This window comes from Mchenga conophoros, unplaced genomic scaffold (genome assembly GCF_057382185.1).
Source record: "Mchenga conophoros isolate Kocher_MC1m ecotype Shallow Benthic unplaced genomic scaffold, M_conophoros_male_GT1.1 unmapped_scaffold_5, whole genome shotgun sequence".
NCBI lineage: Eukaryota > Metazoa > Chordata > Actinopteri > Cichliformes > Cichlidae > Mchenga > Mchenga conophoros.
In genome coordinates this window covers 407,580-422,003 of record NW_028182332.1, presented here as the reverse complement: position 1 = coordinate 422,003, position 14,424 = coordinate 407,580, and the positions used below count along the sequence as shown (strand labels likewise).

Below are 14,424 nucleotides of genomic sequence, written 5' to 3'. Positions count from 1 at the left end.
CTTCATACTTTGCGTAATCTCTAAACTGTTTGTCTACATAAATAAAAGGGTTGGAGGAAAGTCAGTCTCATTCAGTCTGCTGCAGTATGAATCCTTGTCTGCAGAGATACTTTGTCTTGATCGTAACTTTGTATTGTATTTGTATATATATATATAACATTTTAATATTCTCATCCTGATTGACAAACATTATTTTCACTTGTGAGAACTTGCTGTGAGTGTCATGAACCGAAGTTCCGAGCGCAGGCAGGACCCAGTAGCAGAACACACACACTAGGGTAGGAGCGAATAAAGAAAGTAATTTTTATTGCAACTAAAGGTGTCCCGTGAGGGTAGCCAGAAAAACAACGTATGAAACCAGAAGAAACCGAGGGACCGCACAGGGAACGCCGAGAGCGGGGCTGTGAGAGGGGTGATAGCCGGGCCGAGTGAACCAGAGGGGGGTGGAGCTCCAAAAGGGGTCGAGACGGCGAAGCTGATGGTGAACCAAATCTCAGGCGGACAGGTGGACAGGTGGACAGGCAGGTGGCTCGAAAACAAAAACACGCCGAGTTGTGATCGCTGAGAGGCGACTATGGACTGGCGTGGAGCAGCAGGTAGGGCAGGATTAAATAGTCCACCTGGTGATCGCCTGGGATGGGATGCAGGTGTGGGGTTAGCAGCCACGCTCGTGGGCGTGGACATCCCAGCAGCACCCCGGACACTGGGCCGCGGACCATGACAGTACCCCCCCCTCAAGGGTCGCCCCCAGGCGACCGGCCGGGACCCCGCCTGCGGAGAGAAGCACGGAAAGCAGAGAGGAGACGAGGGTCCAGAATGAAGGAGCGCGGGACCCAGAGGCGGTCCTCGGGGCCGTACCCCACCCAATCCACAAGATACTGCCAGCCGCGCCCGCGCCGGCGCGCATCCAGGATCCGCCGGACCGCATAGGCCGGATGGCCGCCGACGAGCCGGGCGGGAGGAGGGGGCTCAGAAGGAGGGCACAGGGGGCTGAGGCGGACCGGCTTAAGTTGAGATACATGGAACGTGGGATGCACACGCCGAGAGGCCGGAAGCCGGAGCCTGACTGCCACCGGGTTGATGACTCGGTCCACTTCGTACGGCCCGATGAAACGGGGAGCCAGTTTGCGGGACGTGCCCCGGAGCGGGATGTTCCCAGCAGCCAACCAAACCTTCTGTCCCGGCTGGTAGTCAGGGGCTGGGGCGCGGCGACGATCGGCGTAGTGTGCCTGTCGTTCCTTTGCGCGCAGGAGGGCGCGGCGAGCGCAGCGCCACACACGTTGGCAGCGCCGGAGGTGATGAGGGGCCGACGGGACGGAGAGGGACAGGTCCTCTTCCGGGAAGAGCGGAGGCTGATACCCGAGGGACGCTTCGAAAGGAGAGAAGCCGGTGGAGGACGAGGTGTGAGTATTGTGGGCGTACTCCACCCAGGGCAGGTAAGTAACCCAGGAGGAGGGGTTTTGACTGGCTACGCACCTCAGCATAGTCTCCAGCTCCTGATTAAGGCGTTCAGTTTGCCCATTGGATTGCGGGTGGAAACCGGAACTCAAACTGACCTTGGCGCCGAGAATGGAGCAGAAGGACCTCCACACTTGTGAGGTGAACTGGGGACCGCGATCGGAGACAATGTCCAGGGGAATTCCGTGGAGCCTGAAGACTTCCGTGACTAACGCTTGGGCAGTCTCAGCAGCCGAGGGCAGCTTGGCTAGCGGGACGAAGTGGGCGGCCTTAGAAAACCGATCCACAACGGTGAGGATGACACATTTTCCAGAAGAGGTGGGGAGACCGGTAACAAAGTCGAGCGAGATGTGAGACCAGGGCCGGTGGGGAGTAATAAGTGGGTGGAGCTGGCCCATGGGATGTTTCGTGGATGATTTATTACGAGCGCAGACGGCACAGGCAGACACGTAGTCCCTCACGTCCTGTAGTAGCGATTTCCACCAGAAGTGTCTGCTGAGGAGGCGCGCCGTTCTGCTCACGCCCGGGTGGCACGCGAATCGTGCTGTGTGGATCCAGTGGATGACTGCTCCCCGGGCGGCGGCGGGAATGAAGCGCCGTCCTGGCGGTCCAGTCCCTGGGTCAGGGTCCCCCGGGAGCGCTTGGCGAATGGTCTCCTCAATCTCCCAGGTGAGAGCACCCACCACGCAGGAGGCAGGCAGGATGGTGGCGGGGGGGGGACGCCTCGCTGTCAGGGGAATACAGACGGGAGAGCGCATCGGGTTTGATGTTTTGTGACCCGGGACGATAGGAGAGTGTGAAGTTGAAGCGGGCGAAGAATAGGGACCAGCGAGCTTGACGGGGATTTAACCTCTTGGCGGTTCTAAGGTACAGTAGATTTTTATGATCCGTCCATATAACGAAGGGCTGTTCGGTCCCCTCCAGTCAGTGACGCCATTCCTCCAATGCGAGTTTTACCGCTAGGAGTTCCCTGTCGCCGATGTCGTAATTCCTCTCCGCGGGGGTGAGTCGGCGTGAGAAAAAGGCGCACGGCCGGAGTTTGTTCAGGGGCCCAGACCGCTGGGAAAGAACCGCCCCGACTCCCGCATCAGATGCGTCGACCTCAACAACAAACTGTTTAGAAGAGTCAGGATGGGTCAGAATGGGTGTGGACGTGAATAATCGCTTCAATTTAGCGAAGGCTGCGTGGGCCTCAGGGGACCATGTGAAAGACACCTTGGGTGAGGTGAGTTGGGTGAGAGGCGCGGCCACCTGGCTGTAGTTTCGAATGAAACGGCGATAAAAATTCGCAAACCCCAAGAAGCTCTGAAGCTTCTTTCGTGTCTCCGGAACCGGCCATTCCAATATTGCTTTGATCTTCACCGGGTCGGTCTTCACCTGCCCACCAGCGAGGATGTAGCCCAAGAAGGAAATGGATGAGGCGTGGAACTCACACTTTTCCGCTTTTACGTACAGTCTATTTTCGAGCAGCCGTTGAAGCACGCTCCTCACATGGATGCGATGGTCCTCGAGCGTCTTGGAGAAAATCAAAATATCATCCAGGTAAACAAAAACAAACACGTTCAGGAAATCCCGTAACACGTCGTTGACTAGGGCTTGAAAAACCGCCGGGGCGTTCGTTAACCCGAACGGCATCACTAGATATTCAAAATGCCCTAGTGGGGTATTGAAGGCGGTCTTCCACTCGTCGCCTTCACGTATCCGTACCAGGTGGTAGGCGTTCCGCAGATCTAGTTTGGTGAAGACAGTAGCTCCCTGGAGTGAGTTAAAAATAGAACTAATGAGTGGGAGGGGATATTTGTTTTTGACGGTGACGTCATTCAGCCCCCTGTAATCGATGCACGGGCGGAGCGTCCCGTCTTTCTTTCCCACGAAGAAAAAACCCGCAGCCACGGGAGAGGATGACGGCCTAATACGTCCTGCAGTTAGCGACTCCTGGATGTAATTCTCCATGGTTTCTCTTTCGGGGCGAGACAGGTTGTATAATCTGCTAGAGGGCAGCGATGCACCCGGGAGCAGATCGATAGCACAGTCATATGGACGGTGAGGCGGGAGTGAGAGCGCCTCATCTTTACTGAACACCTGCTGGAGATCGTGATAGTTGGGGGGCACGGAAGAGAGGTCCGGCGCGGGTGGCGGGGCGGGCCTCCGTTCCGTTGAGGCGGAGGGAACGGCTGACCTCAGGCAGTTCGCCAGACAAAACACACTCCAGCTCGCGATACTTTTTCCGGCCCAATCTATGTGTGGGTTATGTCTCTGTAACCAGGGGTAGCCTAGGATAAGCGGGGTGTCAGGAGCAGGAAAAGTGAAAAAGGACAGCTGCTCTTGGTGGTTACCTGATGTGATTAACCGTACAGGCGCGGTTTGGTGAGTTATGTATGCAAACACTTGGTTGTTTAATGTAGACGCAGGGATGGGCGGTTCGAGTGGAGTAAGAGACACAGCTAGCCTCTTAGCCAGCTTCTCATCCATAAGGTTCTGTTCCGCCCCGGAGTCCACTAACGCGGGGCATGTAAAAGTCTGATTAGAAGTCACGATAGTAACGGACAGTAACAATCGGGGTCTAGTAGTGCTTAGAGTGCTGCCCACCCGTATCCCCGGAATCACCGGTGGGCCGGGTCGTTTGGGCGGACCGGGCAAACAGCGATGCGGTGACCGGGCCTCCCACAGTACAGACATTCTCCAGCCCGAAATCGGCGTTCCCTCTCCTCCGGAGAAAGCCGAGAGCGTCCGATCTGCATGGGTTCAGGCGGGGGCGGCGACGGAGAGCGCGCACACGCAGCTGGGGGCGGGGGCGGAGAAACGCGAAACCCGGGCGCAATACGGAGCCCATAGGCTTAGACCGCCGCTCGGCATCCCTCTCCCGCAAGCGTCTGTCAATCCTACGGGAGAGGGAGGCCAATTCATCAAAGGATCTGGTCTCCTCGTGAAAAGCTAGTTGGTCCTTCATCTGGTCATTTAACGACCGTAAAAAAAACCCACGAAGAGCCGAATCGGGCCAACCCACGGCGACCGCTCGAGTACGGAATTCAACTAGGTACTCCGCAATACTGCGCCGCCCCTGACGGAGCCCCAGCAACTTCTGCGCGGCATCGTCCTCCGATACCGGAGGGGAAAACGTAGCCTGGAACTCCTCCAGGAAGTCATCGTAATCCCAATCACGAATGGGGTGAGAATTTAAGTAGGCTTCAGCCCATGCTAGAGCACGCCCCTGTAACAATCCCACGAAGTGGGAGATCTTAGCAGTATCCGTGGGGAACGCGTGAGGCGTGCGACTGAAAAACAAGGAGCACTGGAAAAGGAACCCCCCACACAGGTCCAGCTCCCCGTGGAAGGGTTCCAGCGGCGGAGGCGACACGCCGCGGTGCACGGGGTCGGACGGCCTAGTTTGTAATTTATTCTGAGTGTCACTGAGCTCTTGACAACGGTCTTGGAGAGACTGGAGCTGCTGATCGTGGCGACCGAGGATAGCGCCCTGTTTATTAATAGCGGAGCGGAGTGGATCTGCTGGGTCCATACTGGCCAGTCCGTACTGTCATGAACCGAAGTTCCGAGCGCAGGCAGGACCCAGTAGCAGAACACACACACTAGGGTAGGAGCGAATAAAGAAAGTAATTTTTATTGCAACTAAAGGTGTCCCGTGAGGGTAGCCAGAAAAACAACGTATGAAACCAGAAGAAACCGAGGGACCGCACAGGGAACGCCGAGAGCGGGGCTGTGAGAGGGGTGATAGCCGGGCCGAGTGAACCAGAGGGGGGTGGAGCTCCAAAAGGGGTAGAGACGGCGAAGCTGATGGTGAACCAAATCTCAGGCGGACAGGTGGACAGGTGGACAGGCAGGTGGCTCGAAAACAAAAACACGCCGAGTTGTGATCGCTGCGAGGCGACTACGGACTGGCGTGGAGCAGCAGGTAGGGCAGGATTAAATAGTCCACCTGGTGATCGCCTGGGATGGGATGCAGGTGTGGGGTTAGCAGCCACGCTCGTGGGCGTGGACATCCCAGCAGCACCCCGGACGCCGGGCCGCGGACCATGACAGTGAGACACTCCTTGACCTCTGAGAGCACTGTGAGGCAGCTTCTTTGGCTGATTGGAGTCTTGGTTTTAATTAAAGAAATTCTGTATTTCTAATGACCATGCTTTCTCAATGAACACATCATGATGCATTTTTCTGATCCTGATCAGCTGTATGCAATAATAGTACAATAGTACTCTTCGTAATATCCACCCTTTGCTTTGATTATTGCTTTGCACACTCTTGGCTTTCTCTCCATGAGCTCGTCTTCTGAAATGGTTTCCAACAGTCCTAAAGGAGTTCACAGAGATGCTGAGCACTTGTTGGCCCTTTTGCCTTCACTCTGCGCTCCATCTCATCCAAAACCATCTCCATTGGGTTTAGGTCAGGTGACTGTGGAGGCCATCACTCTCCTTCTTGGTCAAATAGCCCTCACACAGCCTGGAGGTGTGTTTGGGGCCATTGTGCCGTTAAACAATAAATGATTGTCCAACTAAACACAAACCAGATGGGATGGCATGTTGCTGCAGGATGCTGTGGTAGCCATGCTGGGTCAGTGTGCCTTCGGTTTTGAATAAATCTCCAACAGTGTCACCAGCAAAGCACCCCCCCTCCCCCCACACCATCACACCTCCTCCTCCATGCTTCACAGTGCAAACCATGCATGTAGAGACCACCATTCACCTTTTCTGCATAGACCAGTGCAAAGCACAGATTTCCATGATTTGTTTCTTTGCTACATATCCTGCTTCATATATTTCATGTCTTCAGTCTGCATCTACAATGTAGAAAGTAGTAAAAATAAAGAAAAACCATTAAATGAGAAGGTGTGTCCTGGTTTGACTGGTAGTGTAGGCGTAGAGCAGGAGGAAGGGTACAGAGCATTATGTGGGACAAATCATCTGTTTCTGAATGTAAGTTTAAACAGCAGACGGGACTCAGTCACTTCTGGGGAGCTCTGGGTTTGGGGTTTCCCTGCTTTTGCAGCTCTTTGAATCTTTGAATTTTCTGCAAGTGCATTTTTCTCTCAGTGATGCTGTTCCTCTACCTCAGGGCAGAGTCTGATGCCCAGGTGTTGACAGCCAATCCCATTGCATTAGTTAGCCTCTTCTCTCCTGAAGCCGCTCTGGTGATGACCGGTTGTGACTTACAGTCCACATTTCTGCTGTGTCGCTTTTTCTCTGCCAACAAATTGCTACGGGACATCTCAAGTGTTCAGCTTTGGAGATCTCCAACACACTTATTGAGATTCACAGGTGAGTTTGACAGCAAGGCTATAAACACCTCCAGCTCTCCCAACTGGTAATCCAATCTGACTAAAGTGTTCTCCCAGTTATGTGGTGTGACAACAAAACCAACTCTGACGGGCAAAATTTCTTATAGGTCGATGAGACTGTAAACGTGTTACCAGGGAGAACTTGTGATGGTAGTGAGATTTGGAAGCCATGACAGTTTTAGTTCAATGTAAGAAAAACAAACCAAAATAAAACATGTGCCTCAGGTCACTTTTTCTGCAAGGCCACCATATTTAATCAAGTGTCTACACCAAAAAGTCTTTTAAGGGTGAAGAGAGGTCTTCACTGACTCCTGTACCGGAACTCAGCGTGCATACATCAACATTAAAAAAGGGAGACCTAATCTGAGTGGGGGCTAAGCACAGACATGCCAGACCCAAACACATGAGGTCAGCCCTAAGTGAAATTTCTGACATGTCCAGTTTTCTCCTTTGGTGAAGGATCCTGCACATCTCTGATCATTTGTGACAAAAGGACAAGAGTGAAAAAGAAGGTTTACAAGACGGTAGTGTCGAGATTATGATGTATGATGATTCCGACCCGCATGTATTTGCATACATTATAATGCTGACCAATGACTGGAGATAACACGCGGCTGCGGTCACGGACAAACTTGCATGTGTCTGTTCGGGAATGGCAACTGGCTCTGGGCTGTGCAGGGCTCTCTCTTCCGGAAGATGATTGAATAAAGAATTATAAATGTTTTGACCACTCCTGAGTCGGGTTTTCTCGGTTCTATCATGGGGATCAAAGAATCGGGTTTAATACTAGCTAAGATGAGCACTCGGCTGTCGGGGAAACTTGTTTTGTAAAGGTCGTTTAGCTAACCCGTGCAGGTGAATGAATTTACCCTGACTAAAGAAATCAAGAGAAATGCACCGGGCTGCTCAGTGACTAACCACGGTACTTTTATTATGAGTATTATACTGTAAGAGCAACAGGCTGGACTCTGCTTCTGCTCCTGTGCAGAGCTGATTATTAAATATGTGCAAACAGCAGCGTGTTTTCTGTCGCTTTCCACATGCGGAACGAAGTTAACGCCAACTTTTAAAAACCTGGCACTTCAGTAACCCCTCATTAGTCAATAGCTACGGATTAAATAGCAAAGCCCGATACTTATGTACTGAAACCAACTACTTCCGCTTGGCAGCTTAAGTTAAAATGTTACATTTTTCCCCTGATTATTTTTTAGCACTGACTCTGTATATTTTTTGTTTGTTGCAAATATTCAGGTTACAAAACTGTCCAAATTATTTTTAATGAATTATGTTCACAAAGTCACATGTGCAGTACTCTGTACAGCTTGCATCCTTTAGGACAAATAATTTGAAACATTAATATTTCTTGTTCAATACTGAGCTGATAACACCTCTGTATGTTGTGACCAGGATGCAGCAGCAGACTGAACCTTGACTGAAACCTGCTCCATCATCTCATCTTTGCAGATGTCCATTTATAAAGCATCAACAACTCAAAGGTAAACATGATGTTAGAAAATGTGTTAGTATATAAGGCCTTTAAAACAAATAAAAAATAAACAGCTGTCGGCAGAACTGTAGGACTGAACAACTTCAGATCCCGAGTGTGTGAGGACAGAGAAGGATCAGCTCTATTTCAGATTTGAGATAAACTTTATATTTCAGTTTGTGATGATTCTGTTTGTGATTACAGGAGCTGTCCTCAGATTCAGACCTCAGCACCACCCAGTGACAGCAGACAGATTATCCTATATCTTCACTCTTTGTAGTAACTCCAAAATTAACTGAAGAAAACAGTACAAAGGTTAAAGTGTGTGCGTGTTAGTCCCCATAGGGAAATAGTTCCTCTGCATTTAACCCATTCACTCAGTGAAGCAGTGGGCAGCCACCAATGCAGCGCCCGGGGAGCAGTGTGTAGGGACGGTACCTTGCTCAGGGGTACCTCAGAGTAGCCGTTCAGTGGAGTCGAACCCCCGACCCCCGACCTTCCGATCATGGGGCCACCACTCTACCTACTGAGCTATCCCTGCCCCAAGCTATCCCTGCCCCTAAAGTACCACATGTGCTGTAGTGAAAGCTGCAGCTGTTTTATTGATAAATTTAAAGACAAAAGGTCAAAAGGATTAATCACCCCTGTAACTGTGTCACTGTACATCAGCATTAACAGTACCTCAGTTTGGTGTTTCAGAAAACTGCTGATCTCAGACCTGCACAGCTTCTGTTGTAGCTGAATGTACTCAGCTACATGAAGAGCATGTGATGTTTTCTCTGACACAATTAAATAAAACCTGAGTAAACTCAAAGGTTGTTACTTGTATTTGAACTAAAAACTTGATCTGGAATTCTTTTACTGTTTTTGACAATAGTGTGTTATTTATCATAAAGTAATTCAGAGTCATTCATACCAGAGGAACCAGAGAGCACAATATATATTTAACTTTCTACAGGACTTAAAGCTATGACATTATGTAAAAGTCCAGACCCTCGGAGGATTATCTGAGTACTTCTAACATTACACAAAGCAAAGGTTTCCATCAGTGTTCATGAAATGCTGGGTTCATCCTTCTTGTGAGGGAGCTGCTGGTGAAGATCACGAGCCCTGCTTGATCCTGGTGACGAGTTTCAGTCCTCCTGGTGTTTCTGAAATGATGCCTCTCACTGTGGGTCAACAGAACATCTGGCACAGCACAGCTGTGATGAAAGAAATTGAAGAAGTTCTGAAAAAAGTCTTGGAAATGCCCTATATGTGAGAAGCAGATTGTGTATTTTCTTTTGCCAATCAAGATAACTAGAAGTATAATTTTCACCACACAATTACTAACCTTGTCATCTCCTGCACTGTCTGTTCTGGACTCTAGGCTTGTCCCTCCCAGCGCTCATGAGACTGCTTTGCTGCACTGTGGTATGAGGTGCTAACCTGTTGTCAGGTCCGCGGCTCTGAACCGTAGTAAAAGGACCTCTGGCTAATAAGTCGGTTCGTGTCGGGCTCGTAGCTGAAAAATAGCTTTACTTTGTTGTCTGGGTCAACTTTGCTAGCGAGAGACAGAGAGAGGCGTTGAATTACGTCACAGCGACGCGCCGAAGGCTGTCCAAATTCGTAGACTCCTCCGAATGCAGCCGACAAATGCGTCCTCCTTTTCCCCGAATTTGAAGGATGGGTCCGGTCTGTCCTTCATGGCCCACCATATCCCAGAATTCATAGCGCGGCCCAGCCAAGCTCCAGTTTCCGGCAATGGCGGCCGCTTCTAAGTTTTAAAATTACTCTTATTAATCTTTCTGGGTCACAAAATAAACTTTTAACATATTTTCAGGCGAGAAAGTAGCTGTGTAAACATCAAATATCTGCTCGGTTTATCAAGATATCGCATATTTGCAAAAGTGCTTCAACGTTTTCGGAGATGTCTGTTACCCACCAGCTCGATAGCTAGCCGGCCCAGAATTCATTGCACAGAACTTCATTCACGCAACGATGGCGGCACAAAAAGATAAACTGGGAGACGAATACACTTTTAAATGTAAGTATATGAAAATCTGGTGGTACAAAAGTTACATTTTTATAGCGGTTATGTTGTTGTTGCTTGTACGGTGGGTCTCCGGTTTTTCATTGGCGCTTACATTTTTCCCAATCAACCATTTTGTGATATGTTTATAGGGACCAAAGAGCAAACGGCAGACTTCATTAAAACTAGAGGAGAAAACGATCACCTCTTCACCGGGGTAAAAAATTCAGCGACTGTGGGATGGAGGTACACGAATAAATCAATTTACACATCATATTCATCTGAGTACGGTTTCAATAACCCTCATTCTGTGCAGAACCTGCGATGTCCAGACGATATTCCTCTTGTGTTCTGCTGTGAAAACTTTTGGATTTAGGGATTATCATAGTTGTCATGGTTTTCTCTCTTCTCTTATTTTTTTGTGTGCGATCAGGACTATTCCCGAGAAGATGGGCCTGCAAGGGAAAGTCACCCCCAAAAATAAGTGGGACAACTACAAAGTATGTGTGCTGTCAAGAAGATAATTTTTAAGAATGAAATTTAATAAATGTACATTTACTAAAAGTTGCATTGTTTATATTTGTCTGTCATTTCTGATGTCCTCTGCCTTCAGGATTGCAAGTGTCCAGGGTCAGGTGAAGGAGTCAGTGGGAAGCCCACTGCTATATACCTCTATATATGTATATATATACATATATAGAGGTGAAATGCTCTGTTATTACTGCTGGCTGCATTTTCTCCCGCTCTGATAGACCACAGTCAGCATCGTCATTTTTGTCTCTGACTGGCACTGAAACATCAACACGCTGTGTTTTAACGTTGATTTCAGTTGCTGGTCAAAAACACTGGACCTTCTAGAAATATCTCTTTGACAGCTGGCAGGTTTTAGTGAGTGTTATGAACTAAGATGCAAATTAACAAACAAACTCAACTATGAACTGTCATCACTATTTTCAAAATAATTTATCCAGGGAAAGATGCTAAAGTTATCTTACAATAACTGGACAGTTTGACAGGCGAGCTTACTCCACCTACTTACAAACCCAGTGTCACTGTGACAGTATACAGATAATTCAGTCAGACGCGTCTCTCTGTAATCAGGCTGTGAAAGTCAGTCTGACACTGATGTGCTGCTTTTTCCTGATAACCTGCGTCTGCCTGTGTGGCACAAAGAAATGCCAAACCTCAGTGGAAAATGTGGCATTTAATCAGGTGTTCCACTGATGAAATGACCATATCTTAGGTGTTTGTTCACCCTTGTTGGGAGTTATTCTTTCTGATTCATTTCAGCTGATCCCTGTATAGAAAGCAGAATCAAACTCAGAATCAGAAGACTTTATTTATCCCCGAGGGGCAATTAAGATACAACAGAGCAGCATGACTTTGAAGATAAGGACAGGGCAATAAATACACAGAATATACAGTTTTAAAATTAAAGTGACTGAAAGGTGAATAAATAACTGTAAGTGAGTAAAAGTGAGTAAAGTGTCGGCAGTATAAAAGAGTGTAGTTTATGTTTTTGGTGTGGGAAATGGTCTCATCGGCTGGAGTTAAAAAGCAGAGCTGCTTTGGGGACAAAGGTGGCGCTCCTCCTCCTCTCAGTCCTGCAGGAAATGCAGTGGAGGCGTCGCCCAGAGGGGAGCCATTGAAATGCGTGGTGAAGAATGTGAGAGGGGTCGTTGATGATTTTGGCTGCCTGTCAGGATGTACTTCCTGAGACAACTGGGGAAGTACAGTCTTCCACAGGAGCTGCTGATCCAGTTCTACACTGAGGTCATTGAGCCTGTCCTGTGCTCCTCCATCACAGTCTGGTATGGTGCAGCCACTAAACAGGATAGGAGCAGACTGCAGCGGACTGTACGGGCAGCAGAAAGGATCATCGGCGCCCCCTGCCCTCCATCCAGGATCTGTACCTCTCAAGAACCAGGAAACGGGCAGAGAAAATCATCACAGACCCCTCACACCCTGCACACAGACTTTTTGATCTGCTGCCCTCTGGCAGACGGTACAGAAGCCTGCAGACCAGGACCACCCGACACAGGAACAGTTTCTTTCCCCTCGCCAGCTCCCTCCTAAACAGTTGACCTGTCACACTGCTCCCACTGCCAGACTGCAACTGCACCTTATGTACATTTTGTAGTATTCATTCCACCTCATTCATTTCTGTATTTTATGTATATAAGTTTAGATTAGTTGTTTATAGTTGGTTTACACAGCTTTGTGTACGTATGTGTAATGTGTATATATAGACGTGTGTGTGTGTGTGTGTGTGTGTGTGTGTGTGTGTGTGTGTGTGTGTGTGTGTGTGTGTGTGTGTGATTTACATTGCTGTGCTTGAGAGCCACCATCTACCGGAACCAAATTCCCTGTATGTGTCTGCACATATACTTGGCCAATAAACACTATTCTGATTCTGATTCTGTCTGAGGGCCTGTTGGCTGAAAACCCGAGCCAGAATTCTGACAGGCCAATGACTGTAGAGCACACTGATGCAGTGTGCTGCAGTCTGTTCCTGGATGAAGGCTGAGGGAGGGGAACCAGCAGGTGATGGAGGTCATGATGCTTTCCAGGAAAGCATATTAAAAAGTCATCATGATGGCTGTGCTGACTCCAAAGGAGTTGAGTTTCCTAAGGAGGTATAGGTGTCGGTGGCACCTCATGAGAATCTCCTCTGTGTTGGCAGAGAATTTCAGGAGGTTGTCAAAGATGGTTCCCAGGTATTTGTGCTCCTCAACTTCTCCACTGGCTTCCCGTGGATGGTGGTGACTGAAGCAGCCAGATCCCTCTGCTTACTGGAGAAGGTCACCACCATCTCTTTGGTTTTGCTCACGTTCAGTTCAGGTTTGAGCTGTCACACCACTCTACAAACTCCTGAAGAGTGGGCCTGACAGCAGTGACAGGAGAACTGTGTCGTCAGCATATTTAACCAGGTGACAGTTGGGCTGTGTGGATCTGCAGTTAAGCAGGTGGAAGTTTAGTATGGCATCTCATCTGTCCAGATTTATTGTGCTTAAGATTTACACACATGCCCTAAATCGGCATGCATCCCTGCATGACAGCAGTCACTTTAAATGGTTTTTACTCTGCCAACACATGGGGAAGGGTTTGAGTCAAGGGCATGTGAAAAAATGTGATCAAGACTGTTTAAAAGAGAATGCATCACTAATGTTAAGGGATTTCCCAAAGTGTTGTAGGTTAGTCTGCTAGGTTCAGTCCTGTTCCAAGCTGACCGCCTGATTTCTCTTGTTTCTGGAGGTTTTTAATCTTCAGCAACTTCTGCCTCTAATCCATCTCCATCACTCTCCTCTTTTCCATCCGACAGCCCTGTTTGGTACTGCTCCTGAGTTACGTCAATAACTTCTTTCAGAGGTTCTGGATCTATATCAGCACATGAATCATGAACAGATGTCATGGACCTGAGTCTGAGGACTCAGTGTTTTGTGTTTCCTTATGCTTTTGTTCATTCCGAGTGTGTATTCTGTTGTGATTTTGCCATTTGTTAGGTTTCTGTTCTTTGCCTGCCTGCTCCCACTTCTCTGTGTTCCCTCTGTCTGTCCATGGTGTTATTGTGTCTGCTCATGAGTCTGCCTGTCATGTTCAGTGTCCTGTCTGGTTCTCTGTGTCTGTTAGTTTCCTGTTTTATTCTGAAAGTTCATGTCTCATGTCAGTGTGTTCAGTTTTACCTCTCCCCTGTCTCGTTAGCCTAATTGCTCCCAGCTGTGTCTCCCTCCTGTGGCCCATTCCCTGATTACTCCCTGTGTATTTAAGCCCTGTGTTTTCCTGTGCTCTCTGTCGCGTTGTCTGTTTAACGCCGTGTCCGTCTGCATCATTCTGTGTAACCTGGTGTTTAGTCTGCGTCTCTCCGCCATCTTTCATTGTGCATTTTGTTCCTCCCCCTGTGCGTGTTTGGTTTAAGTTGAGTTCTTTAGTTTTCCCCAGTTTAGGTTGGTTTACTCCCCGCTCTGCTCCTCCTGTTTTTGTCACCTTATCACCTCTGCAAATAAATATTCACTCGCACCCCAGTCAGTGCCTGCATCTTGGATCCTTTACTCAATTCACCACACGACTGCTGTGCAGCCGTGACAACAGATGAATATTCCTCACTAACAATAACACCTATTTCTTTCATTGGAGGGTCATTTCCACTTGAGCCTTGAAGTGAAACATCACTCTCATCCA

The 14,424-nt window shown here is 48.9% G+C and overlaps 1 protein-coding gene across 1 annotated transcript in view; it reads right to left on the bottom strand.

Moving 5' to 3' along the window:
• The window catches only part of LOC146546194 (MAM domain-containing glycosylphosphatidylinositol anchor protein 2-like), a 154,683-nt gene that overhangs the window by 11,658 nt on the left and 128,601 nt on the right, over positions 1-14,424 (bottom strand). The window lies entirely within an intron of this gene.